The 13648-nt window shown below is 49.1% G+C and overlaps 1 protein-coding gene across 2 annotated transcripts in view; it reads right to left on the reverse strand.

Annotated features, from left to right (window-relative positions):
* Positions 1-13648, reverse strand: part of LOC115073228 (leucine-rich repeat and fibronectin type III domain-containing protein 1-like protein) — a 203654-nt gene that overhangs the window by 115490 nt on the left and 74516 nt on the right. For both annotated transcript variants that reach the window (XM_029571496.1, XM_029571498.1), the window contains exon 2: positions 4535-4705. The gene's annotated coding sequence lies outside the window, so the exon portion shown is untranslated. The remainder of the gene's footprint in view (positions 1-4534; positions 4706-13648) is intronic.

Consider the following 13648-nt stretch of genomic DNA (forward strand, 5'->3'; position numbering starts at 1 on the left):
CAGTTAGATGTGGTGATAGATTTAACCCCTGACGTGGTCTGCCAGCTATCAGGAGCCTAGCTCATAATTCCCTACATGTCAGAGAATTTACTTTCAGTTTATGGCTCAGCAATTTTCTCCGGCTCCTTTGGACTTGCAGCCCATTGGAACCGGCCCCTATTGGCCAATCTCCCCCTTCTACATCTGTCCAGCCATTGCGGTGACGATGCTTGGCCAGGGGTGCCAGAAACTACGGCTCTCTCCGGAACCTGGCTTTCCTGAACCCTAGGTTTGGCCAGCACGTGAGGCTGTCGAGAGGTGGCTGATACTCCCTCATGCAGACTGGCAGTGAGATGGGTAGATCTGGCATCTAACAAAAAGAAGAAAGGACCTCATAGCCAACTTGTGAACTTTAACGGCCTTGTCTCTCAAGCCCACGGCATTCTGATGCGCAGCAGATATTGATCTGAGCAAGCGTCAGTGGGGACTTCTTATCTGATCTCACTACCTAGCTTTACTACGGGCTAAAGCTGTTCTGCATCTGTGCTGGATGTCAAAAAGCCAACTTTGCAGGGAAGCAGAAATCAAAGAAGGTCAAAAGCAAGAGAGAGAGGAGCGGCGGTCGGTGCAAGTAGGAACTACGGGGCTTTTCCGTGAGATGCTGCTGTGGTTGTTAAGAGGGTCTTTGACCGTGCAAACTAATGAGATTGACATGTTACTCCACTTGGATAACTAGAAGTAAAGGTCAACAACCAAAGCTGAGGGCGAGACCTTTGCATTGGACTAGATTGGTGTGACTCTGTGTGCAGGGCTGTGCTCCTTTCCTCTGCTCAGTGCAGAATGAGGCAGGCCTGAAACTCAGGAAGGGAATGCAGCCCACGAAAACTAGTCACAACTGTACTAAGGTAGCACAAACATTTATTTATCTATTAGTACTCATGTGCCATCCAAAGTAGTGTGCAAATCCACATAAAATGTGCAGCATAGATTACATAGCGCCAATATGGACATAAAAATAAAATCACAGACTTACGATGTACCAACCATAATGGACAATAAAACCGAACGATACCAACATAAGGGCCATGACAAACCACCCCCACATAACGAAATACTAAAAAACTGCACCAGCTATGACTTGTCACCTCCCACCCAATAAATAAAGTCTAGCAGGAGTGGGGACCCTCAAAGGGTACAAACCAAGTGGATTTTCAGGATATCCCTAATGAATATACATAATGTAGATCTGCATCCAAGTGAGGCAGTGTGCATGCAAATCTGTCTCACGCACATTCATTAGGGATATCCTAAAAACCTGGCCCTCAAGAACTGGAGGTTTTCCACCACTGACCTTTCAAAAAATCCCCCGATGTGTGGAAACCATGAGAAAAGCCATTAAGACCAGTCCTGCAACCTACAGTAACCATAATGGCTCCAAACTTCCTAGAACAAGCTGAGCATGGTTCTGCTCCCATCGCCTCTCTGGACTTGTAGTTCCAATTTCTCTAAGAACAGCAAAAGCTACAAGTCCAGAGAGGCCATTGGGGGGGGTACCTGGACCGGCTTCCCCCATTTCTGCGGACCTGGAGAGGTCTACTAACCCTACACTTCCAAGACACTATTAGTAGGCATGTGGAAAATGGTTGTTGAAATTCAAGCGTTATGATTTGCTGGGAAGCACAGTGTGACCACATCCTCATCAACCAATGGCAGGGACCACTTTAATTAAGACCAGCAACATTCACAGCATCTTTTAACCCTACTGCAATATTAACTGGGAGCAAAAGGTGAGAACGGCAGAGGAGTGGAAGCTAGCCTCTAATGGACTCCAGCTTTCCTGCATGGACCATTGCACCAACCCCATTAATAGCCATATCTAAGTTTTTGCATTAGTGCCTTTTTAACATCAGTTAATTAGGATCTCCTATTGCAGGGGTGGCTAAGAGCCACAAATAGGCCTTGTTTACAGGATATCCACAATGAATATGCATGAGATAGATAATGCATGATGGAGGCACCCCTGTCCTATTGGATAGAGCCAAGCAATGCACATTAATACATGAGAAGCTCTAATTAGGCACATGAAGTGCATAATTCTTTTATCCTTCAATTATCCATTGTGTAATGAATCAACTGTACAAGATTCCCAGCTCCAGTCAGAGAAAATACCAGCCTTCCTTCCACATCACACATTTCTTCTAGGCATGGAATGGCACCTCATTTCCTTCAGCATCCAATATACCTTTATATGCTAACATGTTGCCGCCTGTCTGCTGTTTTGCTGCTAATGTTCTTCATTCTGCAATCATCTCCTTCTCTCTCTCTGTCCTGGACATGCCCAAATTTTGTCACTGTTCTGGCCTCCCAGTAAAAACAAAAAAATAAATATATATTTCATCTGAGCCTCCCTGCTTCATCTCATGACCCTTTACCCTTGAGTTTCTCTCTCTTTGGAATGTTTCCTCACCCACTCTTGATGGGATGACTGCCATATACCTCTCTGATCTCATTACTGGAAATTCTGCAAATCCTATCTCCTTACGGCGTCATCCCTCCACATACTCCCTTGGACGGAAGAAACTCCCGCACTGAAACATCTCCCACCTGCATGATTCCCCTCCGTAAAATTAAACATTTTAACAGTATCTGGAACGTGCAAGCGATTTAATCCCACGGTCAACGGCAGACAACATTGCAATAATAATCATAATAAGGAAATTAGCACGTGTTATATTTTAAAACACATAATTAACAGAGAAGCCGACGTGCCCAAGCATCTGTGTTGAAGTTTGCATCTCAGAATACGCCCATGACACTAAGAATAGCTCGTGATCAAATCTAGGATGGGAGACGGGGCAGGGTGTTCTACAGATGTGTAAGCGGAGATAATTAATTGCAAGAGACAGAATATGAAAGCTAATTACTTGCAGACAAAGTGGGTAGAAAGCATGGAAAAAAAAAGATCCACAGCAACGCTGATCAAAGAGGTGGAAAACTGAAGCAAAAATTGTAAGGGGGTGCTCTCCACTCTTCAAAACAAATATGGTGACATTCTTCTCCATTCACCTACAGGGAATTTCCACATGGATGGGATCTTTGTCCAGTAGCCCTGTTTCCTTTGCAGAGTAATGCGATGGAGAAAGAGTCCTGTTATAGTCAGAGAGCCTTACACAAGGCATCGTCCCATTGCATATACAGAGCCTCGATGTTCTGAGATAAGGACTCTTCCCGCCACCATCCTCCTTCCCCTCCTCTGTCCCTTGTCCCCCCAAGCCAGCTTAAGAAGCAGGGTAGAGGCAGTCATCACTAAAAAAAAGGCCTGTGCCCTTATCCTAAACAAGATAGCAAACATATCGGGCCGACACAGAAAGAAGCGCGGGAGAGCTGGCGAGAGCCCGCTCTCCCGACGCACGCACAGGCCAGTGTCCTGGGCACGCGATTCAGTATCGGCCCGCATGCCTCCTTTTTGACAGAAGCGGCGGCTGTCAGCGGGTTTGACAGCTGACGCTCAATATTACCGGCGTCGGTTCTCAAAACCGCTGACAGCCACGGGTTCGGAAAACGGACGCCGGCAAAATTGAGTGCCCGTCTTTCAACCTGTGGGCCGTGGGCAGATTTAAAAATTTTTTTTTTTTTTTGGGGCCTCCGACTTAATATCGCTATGATATTAAGTCGGAGGGTGTACAGAAAAGCAGTTTTTTCTGCTTTTCTGTACACTTTCCCGGTGCTGGCCGAAATTAAAATGTGCGGCTTCGCTGCACATTTTGCTTTCTGTATCGCGTGGGAATGACTAATAGGGCCATCAGCATACATTTGCATGTTGCGGGCGCTATTAGTTTCAGGGGGGTTGAACACATTTTCGACACACTATTACCCCTTAGGTGTAAACATAGCGCGTCGAAAACGCGCGGCCAAAAGCGGGCTAACAGTACGCTCCACTGGAGCGCACGTTACTGTATTGGCTCAAGAGAAAAATGAAAGCAAAAGCTCTGGGGGAGCCAAAGAGGAAGTGAAAGCAGAGCAGTGAATAAGACCGAATGAGGAAAGTGCAAAGCCCCAAAATAGACAAAGAAACATAAGCCATGCTTGCGATGCACAGCCCGCTCTCCAGAGGGAGCTGGGCTCCTCACCAGCCAGGACTTGTCAATCCTAGTTGTCACGGGACATCAGGACTACGTTTCCATGCATGCCCTGGGGCAAAACCAGACCTGGCAGAACCTATACCTGATGACTTGCAGTGATCTAGTCTCAGGCCACCAGCATGCACTCATCCCAAATATCTGAGGAGGCTGTAAAACTGTATCTCAGAATGGACAGTTTGATCCTGGGTTTTTTTATTTTACCTTTTTTTTTTTAACCAACACTCCCTCCTCAACTGTATGCAAGGAGATGTCGTTCTAGCCTTTTCAGATGTATACATTCATTCGTACGCTACAGGGTAAAAGTAGGACTAGGTGGGCTTCTTGCAAGTGAGCCGGAGCCACCTGACTCTTCTATATAAACGATAATGCAAATTAAACACAGGCATTTTAGCTGTAACAACTCTGTTCCTTACTCTGAAGTCACTCTCAGGCTGCGTGAGGGATCTCTTCCAATCCCAGCTCCTCTTTCAGGTTCCCACGCCTTCTCATTAGCTCCTCATTCGGCTCCCCAGCTCTCGTGGTAATGGAGACGCCGTTCGGAGACGTGGTACAGCGACGTGTACAGATCCCACAGGCTGGCCATCCTGGAAGAAGCAGAGTAAAGAAGTGGGTTGCTTGGTTTTTTTTTTTTTTCCTGTGGACTTGCACTTTATCAGAATCAGGGCTGACAGGAGGCATCGAGAACAAAGCCTGAGCGGCCGCGTTATGCGAGATGCATGCGAGCGAGGCAAACATTCCTTTAAAAAACCAAAAACAACCCAAGCACTCAGTTCCTCACACAGCACTGCTGCTGCACCTCACTCCTACCCTGCAGCCCCATCCCCCCTCCCTACCTACAGGCACAGCTCTGCCAGTGCACCTCAATCCTATCCCCGCAGCAGGGAATTCAGCCTTTGTACTTACTCTACCACTAAGGGCCAGAAACCGAGACTGAAAGGGAATAGATTCAGCAATTATGTCAACCAACAGCCTACGAAGAGAAGTGGTAGGAGCAAGAATGGTATTTGAATTTAAGACAGCCTGGGCCAATAATAGGGGATCCTCAGTGGTGGAGGAGTGATGGGTAAAGCCTGGGATGGGCACAGAAGATCCTCAGCGGAGGGGAAGTGAGGGATAAAGCCTGGGATGGGCAGAGAAGATCCTCAGTGGAGGGGAAGTGAGGGGTAAAGCCTGGGATGGGCAGAGAAGATCCTCAGCGGAGGGGAAGTGAGGGGTAAAGCCTGGGATGGACACAATGGTAGGGGAGTAAAACCCGGGAGGGGCACAGAGGATCCTTAGTGGAGGGGAAGTGAGGGGTAAAGCCTGGGATGGGCACAGAAGATCCTCAGTGGAGGGGAAGTGAGGGGTAAAGCCTGGGATGGGCACAGTGGTGAGCAGTAAAGCCTGGGATGGGCACAGAGAATCCTCAGTGGAGGGGGAGTGAGCAGTAAAGCCTGGGATGGGCACAGAAGATCCTCAGTGGAGGGGAAGTGAGGGGGTAAAGCCTGGGATGGGCCCAATGGTGGAGGAGTAAAACCTGGGATGGGCACAGAGGATCTTTAGTGGAGGGGAAGTGAGGGGTAAAGCCTGGGATGGGCACAGTGGTGGGGGAGTGAGGAGTAAAACCTGGGATGGGCACAGAGGGAATGAGGAGTAAAGCCTGAAATGGGCAAAGAGGTGGGGGAGTGAGGCACAGAGGGATTCTATGTGAGGGTTGGGGGTGCGGTAAGGGAGACTAAGAGCGAGGAAGGAAGGAATGGTAAAGTCAGAGATCAAATAGGGTCTTCAGTTTCACAGCAAGAAGGGAGACACCAAAAGGCCACTGAAGTCTTTAGCTGCCCTCATGTTCTCGGTTTCTAACAACTGAATGATGGAAGCATATATCTCTATTTTATTTTAAAATGGACTTGACAGCCCGGTCATTATATAAACAAAGTGGCTATAAATCCAGCACCCTATGCCTGACTTTCACCAACTGACGTTTACTGTAGCAGCAGGCAGCACAGTTCTCATTACACTGCTTCTGGAATAGGTGTGAAATTAACCTGCTATCCGGTTAAGTTCCACAAAAATCAGAAATAAATGTGTTGGAAATGCAAATCAGATATATTTCAAACTCAGTTGAGGGAATACAGAAAGAAGCCTGTGCTGGAGGGATGCTTGTAAAGAACATGACCACTTAAAAATCCATGGTAGCATTAAACCCTGGTGTAGAAGAGCCCAGCCTATGCCTTATTTATGACCTGCTGGAGAAATTTGTGTAGGAGGCCCATGCATTATTCAGGACCGTACAATGCGACTGCTCCCTCCTGGGAGGTTTCTGTCCCACAATCTCATCACTCAGGAATGGAGGCAGCCAGTATCTAGATCGGCCGAGCTCTGCGATTGGAATGCCTGCATATGGTTTCGGTGTGTGTCTGGAGTCCAATCAGGTTCTGAATGCCAACCCTCTCTCCAAAATATACAAATATAATATGTAGTGAAAACTATTATCAACACCTGTTTATGAATTTTTCTCTGTGTGTGTGTGTGGGGGGGGGGGGGGGGGAGAGGATGGACTGAAGGTCTCATGGGATGGGAGCAGGGATATAGAGCGTGTCACCTCTAGGACTGGAGGGATCAGGGGATGGGTGCAGGGATACAGAGCCTGTCACCTCTAGGACTGGAGGGCTCAGGGGATGGGTGCAGGGATACAGAGCCTGTCACCTCTAGGACTGGAGGGATCAGGGGATGGGTGCAGGGATACAGAGCCTGTCACCTCTAGGACTGCAGGGTTCAGGGGATGGGTACAGGGATACAGAGCCTGTCCCCTCTAGGACTGGAGGGCTCAGGGGATGGGTACAGGGATACAGAGCCTGTCCCCTCTAGGACTGGAGGGCTCAGGGGATGGGTGCAGGGATACAGAGCCTGTCCCCTCTAGGACTGCAGGGCTCAGGGGATGGGTGCAGGGATACAGAGCCTGTCACCTCTAGGACTAGAGGGATCAGGGTAATGGTTGCAGGGATACAGAGCCTGTCACCTCTAGGACTGGAGGGATCAGGGGATGGGTGCAGAGATACAGAGCCTGTCACCTCTAGGACAGGAGGGCTCAGGGGATGGGTGCAGGGATACAGAGCCTGTCACCTCTAGGACTGGAGGGATCAGGGGATGGGTGCAGGGATACAGAGCCTGTCCCCTCTAGGACTGGAAGGCTCAGGGGATGGGTGCAGGGATACAGAGCCTGTCACCTCTAGGACTGGAGGGCTCAGGGGATGGGTGCAGGGATACAGAGCCTATCACCTCTAGGACTGGAGGGATCAGAGGATGGGTGCAGGGATACAGAGCCTGTCACCTCTAGGACTGGAAGGCTCAGGGGATGGGTGCAGGGATACAGATCCTGTCACCTCTAGGACTGGAAGGCTCAGGGGATGGGTGCAGGGATACAGAGCCTGTCACCTCTAGGACTGGAGGGATCAGGGGATGGGCGCAGGGATACAGAGCCTGTCACCTCTAGGACTGGAGGGATCAGGGGATGGGAGCAGGGATACAGAGCCTGTCACCTCTAGGACTGGAGGGATCAGGGGATGGGCGCAGGGATACAGAGCCTGTCACCTCTAGGACTGGAGGGATCAGGGGATGGGAGCAGGGATACAGAGCCTGTCACCTCTAGGACTGGAGGGATCAGGGGATGGGCGCAGGGATACAGAGCCTGTCCCCTCTAGGACTGGAGGGCTCAGGGGATGGGTGCAGGGATACAGAGCCTGTCACCTCTAGGACTGGAGGGATCAGGGGATGGGTGCAGGGATACAGATCCTGTCACCTCTTGGACTGGAGGGCTCAGGGGATGGGTGCAGGGATACAGAGCCTGTCACCTCTAGGACTGGAGGTCTCAGGGGATGGGTGCAGGGATACAGAGCCTGTCACCTCTAGGACTGGAGGGATCAGGGGATGGGTGCAGGGATACAGATCCTGTCACCTCTTGGACTGGAGGGCTCAGGGGATGGGTGCAGGGATACAGAGCCTGTCACCTCTAGGACTGGAGGGATCAGGGGATGGGTGCAGGGATACAGATCCTGTCACCTCTAGGACTGGAGGTCTCAGGGGATGGGTGCAGGGATACAGAGCCTGTCACCTCTAGGACTGGAGGGATCAGGGGATGGGTGCAGGGATACAGAGCCTGTCACCTCTAGGACTGGAGGGCTCAGGGGATGGGTGCAGGGATACAGAGCCTGTCACCTCTAGGACTGGAGGGATCAGGGGATGGGTGCAGGGATACAGATCCTGTCACCTCTTGGACTGGAGGGCTCAGGGGATGGGTGCAGGGATACAGAGCCTGTCACCTCTAGGACTGGAGGGATCAGGGGATGGGTGCAGGGATACAGAGCCTGTCACCTCTAGGACTGGAGGGATCAGGGGATGGGTGCAGGGATACAGAGCCTGTCACCTCTAGGACTAGAGGGCTCAGGGGATGGGTGCAGGGATACAGATCCTGTCACCTCTTGGACTGGAGGGCTCAGGGGATGGATGCAGGGATACAGAGCCTGTCACCTCTAGGACTGGAGGGCTCAGGGGATGGGTGCAGGGATACAGAGCCTGTCACCTCTAGGACTGGAGGGCTCAGGGGATGGGTGCAGGGATACAGAGCCTGTCACCTCTAGGACTGGAGGGATCAGGGGATGGGCTCAGGGATACAGAGCCTGTCACCTCTAGGACTGGAGGGCTCAGGGGATGGGTGCAGGGATACAGAGCCTGGCCATTCTAGGACTGAAAGACTTGGGGGATGAGAACGGGGATTTAAAACCTGTCACCTGCGGAACATTGGTTCAAAAGTGAATTAGATCAGCAGTGACCATAAGAACATAAGATATGCCATACTAGGTCAGACCAAGGGTCCATCAAGCCCAGTATCCTGTTTCCAACAGTGGCCAATCCAAGTCACAAGTACCTGGCAAGTACCCAAACATTAAATAGATCCCAAGCTACTATTCCTTATTGATTAATAGCAATTTATGGACTTCTCTAGGAACTTATCCAGATCTTTTTTAAACCCAGTTACACTAATTTCCGTAACCACATCCTCTGGCAATGAATTCCAGAGCTTAATTATACACTGAGTGAAAAAGAATTTTCTCTGATTTGTTTTACATGAGCTACTTGCTAACTTCATGGAGTGCTGCCCCTGCTGTACCCATTCAAACTTGGGGGAAGGGGGTCAATAGAGGAGTCCCATTTCCTGTTCTGTCAGGCCCAGGTTGCTCATTACACAACATTAAAGCTAGGATTTCAATTTGGTATTAAATATTAAAATCTTCTGTAGACTACGAGGAGAACCTTCAAGAAATTCCAGCGTTAGCAGATGGTGTAATCACTAAGAATTCACCAGAGGAACAGTTGAGTTGGAACTCCAGCAAATGGGGATGTCGGCAGCTGAGTGGGATCAGTCTCTTAAGTGAGGGCAGTTGTATTGATACGATCTGTGGTATTGATTTGAAGAAGCTTTCATAAACGGTGGGGCCTAGCGCCCTGTAAATCACTTATTTATCCCATAGTTGGAAATCTAGGGGGTAATATTCAGTAAGCCGGTGAGTCCTATATTTTTCAGTAGGATAAACGTCATGTTGAATATACTGTACGTGCCTAAAGTTATCCGGATAACTAAAAAAACCTAACTAGTGGGAAGGCTTTGTCCAATCATGTTGACTCCCTGAAGAGCCATTCAGAGTACCCCTGCATAAATTTTACTCAAGGCATTACAAATAAATAAGTAAATAAATGCTGACTTTTAGCCATTAAAGTGAGCAGCACAGAGCTGTCCTGTTTGCAAAGTTCGCTGTATCTCCAGCAACCTGCTTTTACTTCTCTGGACATGCAGCCCCCTACCTTTTTCCTTCAGAGGTCACACCCTGCGCTTGGCCCAGTAGGCTCAGCATTAGTAGTGTGCATGGCCAGGCAAAGGGACCTGGGTTTGATTTCTGACTCAGGACTCCCACGCTCTGGGCCAGGCTGGGCTGTGGGTGCTGCTGACATGGGGAGTGCTGGACGATGGCCTTGTGAAGATTTCACAAGAAGAATTGGATGGTAGTGTGTAGGGTGGGGAAGGCTTTGTCGTGGGAGGGTGACACAAGGAGCGCTGGATGGGGATACGTAGGGTGGGAGGGTGACACAAGGAGCGCTGGATGGGGATACGTAGGGTGGGAGGGTGACACAAGGCGTGCTGGATGGGGATACGTAGGGTGACACAAGGAGCGCTGGATGGGGATACGTAGGGTGGGAGGGTGACACAAGGCGTGCTGGATGGGGATACGTAGGGTGACACAAGGAGCGCTGGATGGGGATACGTAGGGTGGGAGGGTGACACAAGGAGCGCTGGATGGGGATACGTAGGGTGGGAGGGTGACACAAGGAGTGCTGGATGGCAATGCTTGGGATGAGAAGACTTTGTTGTGGGAGTATCACAAGTAGTGCTGGATGGTGGGGCGGAAAGGACTCATTCTGGGGTTAAATTACAGCGAGTGCTGGATAGATAAATCAGCGTTCTGTCTCTGTTCAGGCACACACATATATCTCTAAGAGGTAACAGTGATAAAGTGCTGGCTGATCACTGAACTATGTTTAAAACAAGTTACTAATGCAGCCAGGCAGACAGTGTGCTATGCAGGAAGCAATCACTGCAACGCACGTACAGACTGTCATTAATACTGGGCACAGAACCTTCCAAAGGCCCTCGGAAAAGTCAGGCAAGCACAATCAGATGTCTTTTGTCTCTAAAACCATCCTCATTTCAAAACCAGAGTTGCTTCTGTGTTTGAGGCATGACCTCATGTGTTCTTGCACTCTATAAATGTCACATGATGTGACAGCCACATGAGCACGACATAGGTCTAACTCCAAGCAAGGACCGTGTGTATTAGTGCGTAATTTTGTCCTTTAGGAGAGAAAAATACTGTCATATAGTTATAATGATTGTATGCAGTCTTAAGAAACAGTTCTTCCCTTCATGCTATACGGCCCCCACCTTTCCTCCCCAAGTATTAGAGAAAGTACAACTTAGACTCCATTATTGTGTACCAGGCCAGCACATGGCTTGCTAGGGGGGAGTACTGCACATTTTTACCTTCCTATGTTTAAATCTGTTTATTGTAAACGTAAAAACACTATACCACATTTTGAGGCAGCTGAATGCAGACCTCATAGAGCTTCCAAGAAAGGCTTAAGGGTAACTTGCATGGAGCGGCAGTCACAACACTAAACAAAAAGCATGGGGTTAACCAGCACAGAGCGGCAGTCACAACCCTAAACAAAAAGCATGGGGTTAACCAGCAAAGAGCGGCAGTTAGAACCCTAAAATTCTTTCTGGGTAGATTGGATGAGCCATTTGGCTCTTTTCCTGCTGTCAGTTACTGTGCTGCTATGTTCTATTAGGCTGGTTGCTTCTCTACCTCTGCCCCATATCACTGTCCTTTTTGGTGACTTCAAGCCTGATGTCCCCCCCTAGACCAGAGTTGTTGGAAACTGCTAGGGTCTGACCCTGGATGGACAAATGGACACATGCCCTGCAACTTAAGCAACTTCCTCCAAATACCCATTGCTGGCTGCCATCAGAGACAGGATGCGGGGCACAAATGGACCTTGTCTGGCCCAGGCTGGCAGTCCTTGAATTCCAGAAAGCAGCTGGGAGGCAGAGCACTGATAGCACCGCAGCGCCGCTCTATAAAACAGTCTTTTCTGGGACTCACAGAGCAGAGCTTGGTACCCGCATCATAAACCCCACAGTCCTGGACAGATGACTTGAAGCAGTTTTTACAATCGCTGAAAGTCGAGAGAAATCATTCTTCATCACCACTTTTATTTTTTGCAGTCTTCCAGGTCATCATTGCTTCAAACATTTAAAAATAATTTATCTTAGCGACCGAGAGCTGAGCAGGAAAAGAAAAATCCTCCTTGCTAAGCACATTTTGATTGCTCGGGCGCTGATCCGCACACCTCGACGAACAGGAAAATTAATCTTGCAAAGTTTTTTTTTTTTTTTTCCTTGTGACAACGAAGACAAGAGTTTTTTTTTTTTTTTTGATCTTCTCTCTGTTCAAAAGAACCTCCGCCCGCCTTCTCTGCCTAAGCGGGATTCTTTGCAGATGGTGAACCATGTCAAACCTCACATTTTTCAGGTTTATTTATCTAGTTATAAGCATTTGATATTCTGCCTTTTCTTAATGGTAAGCCCAAGGCAGATTACATAATAAAAAAAACAAGGCATTGCGTACATAAGTAATGGATGCATACAGGTATGAGGTAGACTGCATTGGGTATAAAGTGCATATCAGTTAAGAAGTAAGTTAAACACCAATTGGATAGATGTAGCCCAGAAGTGGGCAAACGTTGTGGGATTTGTAGCCAGAGAGACTTCCAGTGAGCGGGTACTAGAGGATGAGTCTCTGCTGTGCAGTTTGAGGGAAGGCCTGGCTAAACAGCCAAGCTCTGATTTTTTGCTGGAAGGTGAAGCACTAGAGGCTTCTTGCTCCGTATTTTAGGGGCAGAGCAGCTGAATGCACAAAGTCTCGTGCATGTTAGTCTGGCTGAAGCCAGTGGAGGGGAGGATAAAAGGGCCCATTGGGAAGAGCGAATGTCCCTCACGGGGGGGGGGGGGGGGGATAGGAGAGCAGAAGCCAGGAAAGAGATTCAGGGACCAGTTAGTTCATACGTTGAAGACAAAGCAAAGCGTTCTAAATGTTATCCCGCTCCCAACTGGGAGCCAGCGTAGGTGACACAAAATTGGAGTAACATGGTCCGTGGATTTGGCCCCGATCAAAAGTCGAGCTGCCGAGCTCTGCAAAAGTTGAGCGCATTTGAGGTTGTACTGTGCGATGCCGTAGAGCAGAAAGTTACCGTAGTCAGTGCGGTTGGTGGTCAGTGAGCGTATGACAATCCGCAGGTCGCATTGCTCAGTGTAGTTACGCAGTTGACAAATCTGGTGTTGGTGCATAAAGGTGATCTTTACCACCGCTGAGATGTGGGTTTACATCGGGGGAACAGCTCCATCAGCATCTCACAGACTACGTGCAGAGGCTTTAGGTGGTAAGGGGGTTCCTGACAAGGAGGGCAAAGTTAAAAGAGGAGTTCAGACTTAGAGGAGTTTAGGCAGGGCTGGTGCTTCCACTTCGACAAACTAGGATGTCACCGAGAGCACCAAAATTTGGGGGGGGGGGGGTGGCAAAATCCTGCCAGCAGAAGGCCCTGAGGGGTGCTCTGCTGTGCTAGAGCCACTGGCACCAGTAGGAGAGAGCGCTGTGCTGGAGCTGCTGCCAAATAAGTAAGTTTGGGGAGGGGGTGCATGACCGAAGATTCACCTAGGGCGCCAAATACTCTTGCACCGGCCTTGAGTTTAGCTTGAGCTTGTGTTTGATAAGCCGGAAGGCAACTAGCTGGAAATAATTCTGTAGTGATAAAGACAGGACTCAGACCAGGAAAGGCAAGTTTTTCACACTATTATTATTAATTTTGTAATTATTGCAACAAGCACAACCAAAAGTTTGAAACAAATAAAACTTAATCATGAAGCTGGTTGCATATGT

This window comes from Rhinatrema bivittatum, chromosome 11 (genome assembly GCF_901001135.1).
Source record: "Rhinatrema bivittatum chromosome 11, aRhiBiv1.1, whole genome shotgun sequence".
Classification (NCBI taxonomy): Eukaryota; Metazoa; Chordata; class Amphibia; order Gymnophiona; family Rhinatrematidae; genus Rhinatrema; species Rhinatrema bivittatum.